This window comes from Marmota marmota, unplaced genomic scaffold, assembly GCF_001458135.2.
Source record: "Marmota marmota marmota unplaced genomic scaffold, marMar, whole genome shotgun sequence".
Taxonomy (NCBI): domain Eukaryota; kingdom Metazoa; phylum Chordata; class Mammalia; order Rodentia; family Sciuridae; genus Marmota; species Marmota marmota.
In genome coordinates, this window is record NW_026000168.1 from 13,904,974 (window position 1) to 13,915,901 (window position 10,928).

At 43.6% G+C, this 10,928-nt stretch overlaps 1 protein-coding gene across 5 annotated transcripts in view; it reads right to left on the reverse strand.

The window, feature by feature from the left end:
- Nucleotides 1-10,928, reverse strand: part of Srgap3 (SLIT-ROBO Rho GTPase activating protein 3) — a 247,907-nt gene that overhangs the window by 142,943 nt on the left and 94,036 nt on the right. The window lies entirely within an intron of this gene.

Genomic DNA, 10,928 nt, shown 5'->3' on the forward strand with positions numbered 1-10,928 from the left:
TGAGTAGGCTCAGGGTTGGTCATCCACCAACCAGCTCCAAAACCCACTGGTGAGAGGTAACTTTCCACACCTCGCATCCTTTAAACCCTGACCACAAACCCAGAGAGGCTTATGGATGAGGAACCTGAGGTTCAGTTAACCACAAGCTCCTCAAGGCCACAATCTGAGCCCGGGACCGGATGAGCCCAGACCTAGACCTCCCTACCCCAGACTCCCACTCGCCCTTACCTCCTGACTCCTCAGTGCAGCAGATTCCCTGATTCTAAGGACAGAATCATTAGCCAGATGAACCCTCCCTGGGAAGATTTCAGTCAGAATGATTCATGAAAGAGGAAAGAGAAAAATAACAACATGCTTTCAGCTAGAAGCATTGGGGCGCTTCCTTCTGCACTGCAGGAACTAAACACACCATGGGCCAGGTGTTTCCACACAGCCATCCAGAGAGATGCCTCTCCAGAGACCTGGAGGCTCCTGGAGACAAGAATGTGACCTACAGTGATGTTGTGCAAGCTGCAGGTCAGGGTGCACAGATGGGGGCCCAGACCCCGAGAATTCACTGGCATACTTCCTCCTCCTATCCTGCAGGTCCCCCTTTCAGAGCTTCCTTCTTTGCATTTGGGAAAGAAAGGCATGGAGCCCCACCTTCCCCCCTGACTGCCTGCAGAGCCAGAGAGGCAGTAGCTTTGCTGGTTTTCTTCCTCTGAAGCCAGCAGGAGAAATGCCCAAGATCCAGTTCAGCTCCAGCACCCAACTGAACATCCCAATCACATTTCAAAGAAGTCTTTGCTAATCACCAAGGGCCACAAACTTTTCAGAAGGGAGGAAATGCCTGATTCTCCAGAATCACTGACTTTTATCTGATGGGATAGCCGAGAGGGACTGGAAAAAGAAAACATTCCAGAGAAACCACCAGGCCCAGCATTTCTCTACACTAGGCAAACAACAAGCAGTGGAACCTGGGATACAATCACCAGCAATTCTGCAGGCAGGGCCTCCCAGTATTCATGCAGAAAAATGTACACGTAGGCAGTCTCATTTGTCATTTTCTTGGACTGTGAAAACACATTTCAGGACTGTTTGGTACCAACCATCTCATCTGGGGAGACAGAGGAAGTGCCACAGGGTGAAGCCAGACTTCTCAAATAGCTGTTTTGGCAAAGATGGTGCCCAATTCTAATAATACCTTACAACTACATAATGCTTGATGCTTTTTAAAAGCCATTTACATCCATTTTTTATGAGAGCTCACAGAGCCTCCAATTTACAATGGAGAACGTGAGATGTAAGGAGTCTGGGACATGAGGCCGGTGGGCAGGTTCCTGGTCTCATGGTCTAACCTTTCTCCACGGCCCCACACTTCTCCCCAGTGCTGTGAGCCAAGCACTTCTGTGAGAGAAGTCTGGCTCCTCATGTCACAGAACTTTACAGTTTGTAATCCATCCCAGAATCTGAAAGCACATTGGAGTGAGAATGAATGGGATCCTGTGATCACCTGAGATGGACAGGACAGACAGCATTCCCACATTTCAGGTGAGAAAACTGAAGCTCCTGAAGCCATCGAACACATATGACTTCTGGAGGCCCTAGTCTATTGTAGACCCCAACCTAGGACATTGGTGCCCAGGGCAACGGTTGATAACATGAATGGCCCCACTACTTCAATCCCTCCTTGAACCCCATTCTATGATATGTGACAAGTCCTCTCTCACTAAAGGGGTAAAATCTACTCTCCCCCTTGAATCTGAGCTGGCCTATGACTTGCTTTGCTCAATAGACTGTGCCGTGTCAGCTCTAGCCTGAGAGGCCAGAGTGTGTCCCCTTACTCTTGCACTGTGCCATCCCCAGAGCACATGCCTAAGCAGAGTGGGAGGGTAAGAGTCGTAAACTGTGGAGCTACATTGCCCTGAACATCTCAGTCAAAAACATGTGAGTCCAGCCAAGATCAACAGAGCTGCCCGGCTGACCTCCAGATGGCTCCAGACACATGAGCAATAAACACTTGTTACTGAATGCCACTGAGAGCCCGTGATTGTCATGCAAAATTCTTCAGCAATGACTGACCAATCCATACCCTAGAATCACTCACCCATTCATGTACCCACTGTCCACCCACATCTCCATCCATTCATACAGCATGTATTTGCCAAGGGCCTACCATGTGTGTGGCACTGAGCAGGCCTAGAGATACAATGGGAAGCCCTGACTTCATGACTAGACCAGGAAGGAAGAAGGACAAGCAACTCAAACTCAGTAAGAAGAACACTTGGGTAGGGCAAGCCCAGAGCACAGTGTGGGCACAGGGGAGGTGAACCTAATGAGGTGAGGGCAAGCCAGGGCGGTCAGGAGGGGTTCCTGAAAGCAATGACAGCTAAGCTAAATCTAAAGGCTCAAGAGGAGCTGGCCAGGGGAAGAGTCATGGGGCAAAAAAAAAGGCAGTGTGGGAAGAATATTCCAGCAGAAGACACAGCCCAGGCCAAGGCCCGACGAGGTAAGTAACTGTCTAACTGGAGCCAAGAAGTAAGGAACTGAGAGAGAAGGGAGTCTGGAGAGGTCAACACCAGGAAGACCCAATCTGTATCCTAGGTAATTTTTCTATATTTATGGTTCTCCAAATCCACAGGTTCCACACACATGGATTCAATCATCTGCAGCCCAAAGTGTAGTTCGACCTATGATGGTGGTATGTGCACTGAACATGTGCACACTTCTTTTTCTGATCATGATTCTCCACAGTTAAACAGTGTAAAGACTATTGGCATGGCGTGTACATTACATTGGGTATTATGAGTAATCTAGAGATGATTTAAAGCATATAGAAGGCTGTATGTAGGTTCTGTACAAATACTACACCATTTTATATAATTAACTTCAGCATCCACAGACTTGGTAACTTGGGGGATCTTGGAATCGATTCCCCACTGGTACTGTGGGACAACTGTGGGTCAAGTTAAACTCAGAAGATAAAATAGGAGCTTTCTCTATGCACAGATGGAGAAATCATAGATCACACCTGGGGCTCCCTCAGAGGGGCTGTAGCTGGGGGCAGCCTTTCCAGGACAGCAGGTGAAGCCCTTGCATGTGGGATGGATTCAGTGGTCCTGACAGTAGCGGACATTTGCCACCTGCCTAAGCTGCAGGTTCTCTGCTGTTTCTCATGTAGAGCTGAGACAGGAAGTGGAGATTATTCATGGAAAGTTCGGCACTGTTCTAAAGCAGCCAATCAGATAGGAACAAAATACATTTCATGTTCATGGAGAAAAGGGGGGAAAATAACATCTGATGGAAGGTTGTGTGCTGGAGCTTTCATTTGTTCGTATATCCATTCCTTCACACATTGAGCCATCGAACACGCCTAGTCGGACATATTTTGCAAACCCTGGACCATGTGCCATGGTAGTTCGAAATATGTCTGGACTTCTGTCCAGTCCTAAGAGTCCTGCCAGTCTAGAGGAAACCTAGAAACCTCTGAAATTTCTACACAGGTAGAGCTTAGGGGTGGCAATCTGTGGGAGGCAGACACTGGGAAATCATTTTGAAACTTGTTGATGACAGCAAGTCTCCACTTTTATTTAGACTGTATATTTACCTGGGGTGGCTTAGGGATGTGAGGTTGAAATCACCCAAGTCACCCTAGGCTCAGCTGCAGAATAAGGAAAACATGGTATGTGTGGAACAGCATGCAATACAGGGAACAAGTTACAAAGCCCTGAGATTGAGGTGGAGCTGATGGGCTTGCTGTCAAGGCCTCCAGAAAGAGTTCTGAGGAGAATGGGGAAAGGATATAAGGGGCAAGAGGAAGCTACCCAAAAGCATGGAACCTATTCATTCTTAATGCATAGAATACAGCCACTGAAAGTATGGAAAACATGGAAAAATTAGTTGGAAAGGCACTTTGGAACCAGATCAAGGAAGTTGTGAGATGCCAGAAGAAAGAGGTTGAACTTTGCTCAGAAGACAATATTGAAGACTGTGACCTCAGGAGTGCATTTCAGGAATATTAATCTGGCCAACTAATGAGATGGGTTAGAAAAGACAAACTAAAGCCAAGAGGAACCATGCCAGGACTCAGACAAGAGCAGACAAATGTGAGCAACAGATTCCACACAACTGGACAACTGGCTGAGTAGAAAAAGTGAGCTGAGATCCATCCCAGGGTTTCAAGTCTGTGAGGACAGCTGTGAGGTTCACTGAACTAGGAAAGATCTTAGGTGCTTAGGACATCATAGGTGCTCAATAAATCCTTGGTAAAGGTGCTGTTAACAAGTTTTACATTGCCTAGCCTGGCCACAACCCTGGAAAGGGGAGATATGGGTAGCCAGCCATACATTATGCAGTACAACAGTACAACATGATGCAGCTCCCTATTTCCAGGGGCAGGACTTGGAGTGGAAAGTTATCCAATAGAGGTTAGGCATCCATAGATCCACCCCCACATACACATGCACACAAACATATCTGAACTAAAATACAAGAGTTGCGGTCAGTTGTGATAGGAGCTGGAACCTTAAAGGCACACAGGCCCTGGGCTGTTGGCCATGTGCAAAGTGAGCATGTGGATAAAAGCCAGTCTGAAGAGACAGAGGCTGGAGAACATGCAGAGAGAAGCAGAGACAAATCCACATGGCCTCTGAGAGATAAGCAGAGTGGCCGCCATTCCTAACCTTCCAGTTCTATCACTGGCAAGACAAGCTGAACTTTGTTATTATTCAAGTGATCTTTTTCTCACTTCCTTTTTGCCATGTGTATATTTTGATCACGTATAAATTAAATACAAAGGGGTCAGGTCCTTTGATCCAACTCAGGACAACTCCAAACGGCTTCACCGAGTCCCAAAGTGCCCCACTGAGTGGCCAAGACCTTCATGGGATTGCATCAGAGCTCAACTGCTCCCTCTGCCCAATCCTGCCACCTCTACCTGGCTTCCACAGTCACTGGTGCCAAACTCTCCAGTCAATGCCTTGCATGCTAATAATCTCCATCTCAGCCCTGCTTCCCAGGGAGCGCCACCTAGGACAACCCTAACTTTCCATCTTACATCCTCATAAGAGAGTTGGTTGTTGTTTTTCCCCCCATTAGGCAGCATGAGTGAGTCCATTAAACTGATGACATCAGTTTTTTTGCAAAATCAGTATCAACTGTGTAAACTCTTTCTTCCACATTCCCAAGAGCACTCACTACGGTGCTCTACAAATAATAATAGTTATAATAAAAGTTAACATTTATTGAGCAACTCTAATGTGCCTGGCATTATTCTAAGCATTTTGCAAGAATCATTTAATCCTTACAGCATTCCTGTGAGGCAGATATTAGTATTCCCATTGTACAGATTTAAAAAGAAAAAGTGAAGCGTGCTTTTCCAGAGTCACAGAATTATATTGGAGTAAAGTCAGAATGAAAACTCAATCTTCCAACATAGACTCTGCATCCTTAACCACATTCTACCTGTCTCCCCTGGCAAGGACACTCGATTCAATGTCAAAGAAAGAGTCAGTGGTTTTGAGCTGGATGAGGGCCTATCAGTTATCTAGGTCAGCCATTTTAATTTACTGAGATCAAAGGAGTGATTTGTTTTTGTATGCTCAAGGTTACTTAATGAGTATGAGCATTTGACTTATACATAATCAAAATACATGAGGTAAAAAAGTGATAAAAATGATAATTTAAATAAACTATGGCACATTACTATATACATTATATGTATATACATATAATTGTAGAGTTGCATACACCAAGTCATCTACATTGAGTCATTAAGGCAATTTCAGGGACTGTGGCCCACTCTGACTATGGAATCTAATCCCCTGGAAGGCAGGATCTACCTCTGAAGGAGCAGATGGCAAGAACAGGACAATGATCCAGCTTCCTTCCACCATACCCACCCACATCCTCTCCACTTGTTCATCTGGTTTGATTTCAAATAAGCGAAGCTGGTTTGGAGTGCTTCAACACTGCCATTTAGGAGAACTCAGAGCCAGAGACTCAAGCTATTGAGAAATTCACGTGAATTAGCACACTGCAGCCACGCTTTGGAGAGAACTGTTTCTAATTATGGGATCGCCTGACACATGACGCAGCGCCTTGGGAAGCATCCCCATCACACCACACGTTTCCCCAGATGTCCCTGGATCTCTCCTCCTTGCCTTTTGCATTGGGGTTCTCACCGTCATCACCATATAGTGTTCATTTCTTCGCCACCACTATCCCTGGAAGGTACCGCCTCCTTTCTACAGAATTTCCTGCTTATGTGATAGAAATCAGTAAACTGAAGGGACACGAAGGATCACCCACTGCAGACTGAATGTCTGGCTGAAGTTTTAATTAAACTACCAAGTGTTGAAGAGCTTGGTGTGCTTTTGTTGCAAGCTCTCAAAAGTCAGGAAATTTCACATGAAAGTTCAGGCTTTCTGGACTGTCATGAAAAACCAGTGATCTGGAAACGCCAGGCTTCCTTCCTACTTGGCAACAATCAGATGAAAGGGGCTAGAAACCACCCTTTCTAGAGTTGTTGTGGGGTTTTTGTTTGTTTTGTTTTTGCACAAAGTTTTGGTTTTGCTTTTTTTTTTTTCAACAGTCAAAGGTTATATAAATTTGGAACCAACTTTTTCACAAATTTCTAGGCTTAGAGTTTTTATTTAATCCCATTTTTTATTCTTTTTTCTCCTGGATGAATTTTGTATTAGTTTATTTTCTATCCCTATGACAAAATACCTGAGACTGGGTACTTATAAAAATAAGAGATTTATCCAGCTCAAAGTTTTGGAGGCTAAAAGTCCAAGATCAGGTGTTCCTCATCTATTTGGCCTCTGGAGAGGGTCTCCTTGACTTCATCACAACATGGCAGACGCCATTGTGGTGGAGAAGAGATCATATAACAAGACAGAAAGCAAGAGAGATTCAGGAGCCAGGCTTGCTCTTTTTATAATAATTTTCTCTCATGGAAATTGAACAGGGTCCTTTGAGACACATTTTTCCTTCCAAGGGTGGATGGAGCCCTCGAGGACATATTCACCTTCTATTAGGCTCCACTTCTTAAAGCTTTCACTACCTCCCAACAGAGCCACACTGAGGATCAAGCTTCCAGGTCATGAACCTTGGGGGACCCAAACAAACCACAGCAAAGTCCATCCTTAAGTATTTCTTTCAGCAAACACCAGTGTGTATTAAATTGCCTTCTTTTTGTATATTTGAAAATGCATTCATATCATCTTCACTCTTGAGGACCAACATAGCTGAGCATACAATTCAAGGTTGAAAATTGTACTTCTTCAGCATTTTCTCTCTCTCTTATTTTTAATATATTTTTAGTTGTCGATGGACTTTATTGTATTTATTTATATGTGGTGCTGAGAATTGAACCCAGTGCCTCACACATGCTGGGCTCTACTGTGAGCTACAACCCCAGCCCCTTCTTCAGCATTTTCAAGAGTCTTCTTCAAAGCTTTCTGGCAGCTGTTGTTGTTGATAAGTCTGTCCACAGGCTAACTGTTGTTCCTTTCTACATTAATTGTCTTCTCTCTCTGGAGCTTTTAAGAGCTTGTGTTTTTTGTTGTTGTTGTTGTTGTTGTTGTTGTTGTTGTTTTAGCAGGGCATGGTGGCACACACCTGTAATCCCAGCAACTCGGGAAGCTGAGGCAGGAGGATCATAAATTCAAGGTCATCATCAGCAATTCAGTGAGGCCCTAAGCAACTTGGTGAGACTCTGTCTCAAAAAAATTTTTAAAGTACTGGAGATGTGGCTTAGAGGTTAAGTGCCTCTGGGTTCAATCCCCAGTTTACCCCCCTCCAAAAAAGAGTTTGTGTTTTTTGAGGTTCTGAAGTTGCAGTACGATATATATGTGTGTGCATTTATTTTTATTAGTTACTTATGGTGTTTTTTCAATCCTAGAACGTGCATTTTTCTTCTACTATAAAATTTCCTTTAAATTTTATATTCAATTTTATCAAATATTGCTTCTCATTCATTCCCTTTATTCTTTCCATCTAGAACTCTTAACTAGCCTATGTTGGAGCCTTCCAATCTATTCTTCATGTCACTTAATTTCTCTCTCTTTTTTTTTTTTTTTTTTGGGTACCAGAGATTGAACTCAGGGGCACTTGGCTACTGAGCTACAATCCTGGCCCCGTTTTTTGTATTTTTTATTTAGAGACAGAGTCTCACTGAGTTCCTTAGCATCTCACTTTTGCTGAGGCTGGCTTTGAACTCATGATCTTCCTGCCTCAGCTTCCCAAGCCACTGGGATTGCAGCCGTGTCCCACTGCGCCCAGCCTCATATTTTTAATCTCTAGGTTGGGTCCCTTGAGGAACTCCACTGTCCTGACTTCTAATTCACTACTTTTTTTTTCTTTGGTTATGTCCAGTACTGAGTCAACTCCATCTATTGAGGTTCTAGTAACAAATATAAAACTATATTCTACATTTCCTGGTTTCTAATTGATTCTTCTATAGCCTGTGTTATTTTGTTTCTGTCTGATCCCTATTTCATGATTTCCTATTCTTTCTTATAGATGCTATTTCTTTCTTCAGCCCTTTGAGATCCCCAAATACATATTTTGAAGTCCTAATTCACTTTTGCTAATTTCTTAGTCTAAAGTGACTTCTCTCCCTATCATTGATCATGCTGGGATCATTCAGTAATTTTCCTTAGCAAGTTTTCCTCACAAATGCTTTTGAACTTGGAAAGATAGACTCATTTAGAGAACTTTTCTGGGTGGCTTAGCCAGGTACTATTCACAAAGATACCTTGGTACATCCCTTGTATTTGCCATAGTCTTAGGCAGCAATCAAAAGAAAGCTTCTTTCTGACCTCTTTTCTCAGATCAGGAAATCCTACTCCAGCCCAGCTTCTAGCCCCAGTAAGCCTGGCTCTAGAACTCATCTCTCAAGGGGAACTCTGAGACCCATTTCCCTTCCTATAATGTATTCCAGAGGAGTTATCATTTATTTTTGTCATTAAAGGATGGAAGCTTCATTCCAGGAATGGGGAGGAAGATCTATTAAAACATTTCCCAAGCAACTTGGACTAGTTCTGGAAAAGCAAAGGCAGCAGGAAAATGGCTGGTACATATTTCAACAGACAGGATGCAGTCAAGCAGAGCAGGACCTGGCACCTCAAAGGGGCACTTCCTGTATCCTTCATTCCAAAGGAAGTAAAAATATTTATGAAGGCTCTGCTCAGTACCTCAAGTACTCTAATTTTCTCTAACATTCCAAATATGGATCTATTAAGGTTTCCTCCCCAAACTCATGTATTGGAAACTTAATTCCTCAGTGTGACAGTCCTGGGAGGTAGGACCTAGTGGGAGGTGTTTGGGTCATGGATTAATGCCTTTCACACATGAATGTGTTCTTGTTCTCTTGGGATTAGATTAGTTACCACAAGATTAAGTTGTTATAAAGCAAGGTCACTCCTTGTGTTGTCTTCTCCATGTGCCCGCATGCTCTTCTGCTGTCCATCATGGGCTGAAGTAGCATGAGGCCCCCAAAAGAAGTTAAGCAGATATGGTACCATATTCTTTAACATTCCACCCTCCAGAAGTGTGAGCCTAAATAAAAGTATTTCTTTATATTACCCAGCTTCAAGTATTTTGTTATAGCAACAGAAAACAGACTAAGACAGGATCCATGTATTTATCTGAATCTTTCAAGGTATTTCTATTTGTAGGGGATGTATTTTTCTTGGGGGTGATGAATACCATGTGTGCTACTTGAATAACAACAATAACTGGCATTTACTGAGTATTCTCTATGCAAGAGGTACTATCTAAGCACTTTACACACTAGCAATTACGAGGCTCAAAACAACCCTGTGAGAGAAGATACTGCTTTTATTTTACAAAAGGGAAATGAAAGTTTCCCAAGGCCCACAGCCGGTAACTCTAGTCCATCCCCAGGGTTCTCATTCTTGACCACTGCATGGTTGGCTTTCTCTCAATTATGCTGGCGGACACCAGTAAATAAAGTAAGAGAACCAGAATAGGAAAATGAATCCCAAGACAAAGGGTTGAAGGCAATTTATACACCTATAACCCACACATATGTAGGCACCACAAAGTTAAAAAACAAATTGCTCCATACAGGAGGGACAACTAACAATGTAACACAGAAGTTGTACAGGAAGTAACTCCAGAGAAGTTATTTCAGCTTGGGGGAAATTAAACTCTGAAGTAGCTATTTTACTATTGTATGAATAACAGCTATTAGTATTTTCATCAAATCTTCATTGTATTGTCTATAAGTGTCTAATCTGATAACTCTTTCAGGTACTACCAAGAAGGACTGAGCCTGGGTGGATCCCCAGGGCTGCAATGGCAGTCCTGAGACTGGGCTCCAAGGAGCTGTTCAGAGAGGTATTCTTAAATGAACAAGAACAAAGCCTGTTCCCATCAGGGGTGAAACCACATGGCCAAATCAGGAGTTACCTCAGGCTCTCATCTGCTCAAATCTGGGAGGATTCTGCATTCCAGTTTCACAGACGACTCTGGTCCTTTACAAAAAGTGGTAGGAATTCTAGTGAAATTGGAGGTTGTATTCACCTCCGGACCTCTCCTTGAGGTTTTTCTCAAGAGCCAGAGAAGGGAGTCCATTATTTCTTCGGCTACCCTGTGAATAGGAAATATCCACCTCCCTGTGCAAAGAGGCGTCCGCTGACTATTAAGATCTTTCTGTTCCCAGTAGGTGGAGTTTATTTCACAGTCACATTCCCTGAGGTTCACATTGCACTTCACTGTATGAACAATCGTGTTCACATGTGTGATTGAATTGATTCTCCCAAAAACCCCAGGAGGTGGGTATTAATTAGCCCCCATGTCCCAGATGGAGATTATCCCCTCACCTGCTTAAGGTCTCACAGCAGGAAATGCCAAAGCTGGGGCCCAAATCACTAACCTTAACCACTTCTGTAGAGAAAGTTAAGCTGTTCTTCTATCTC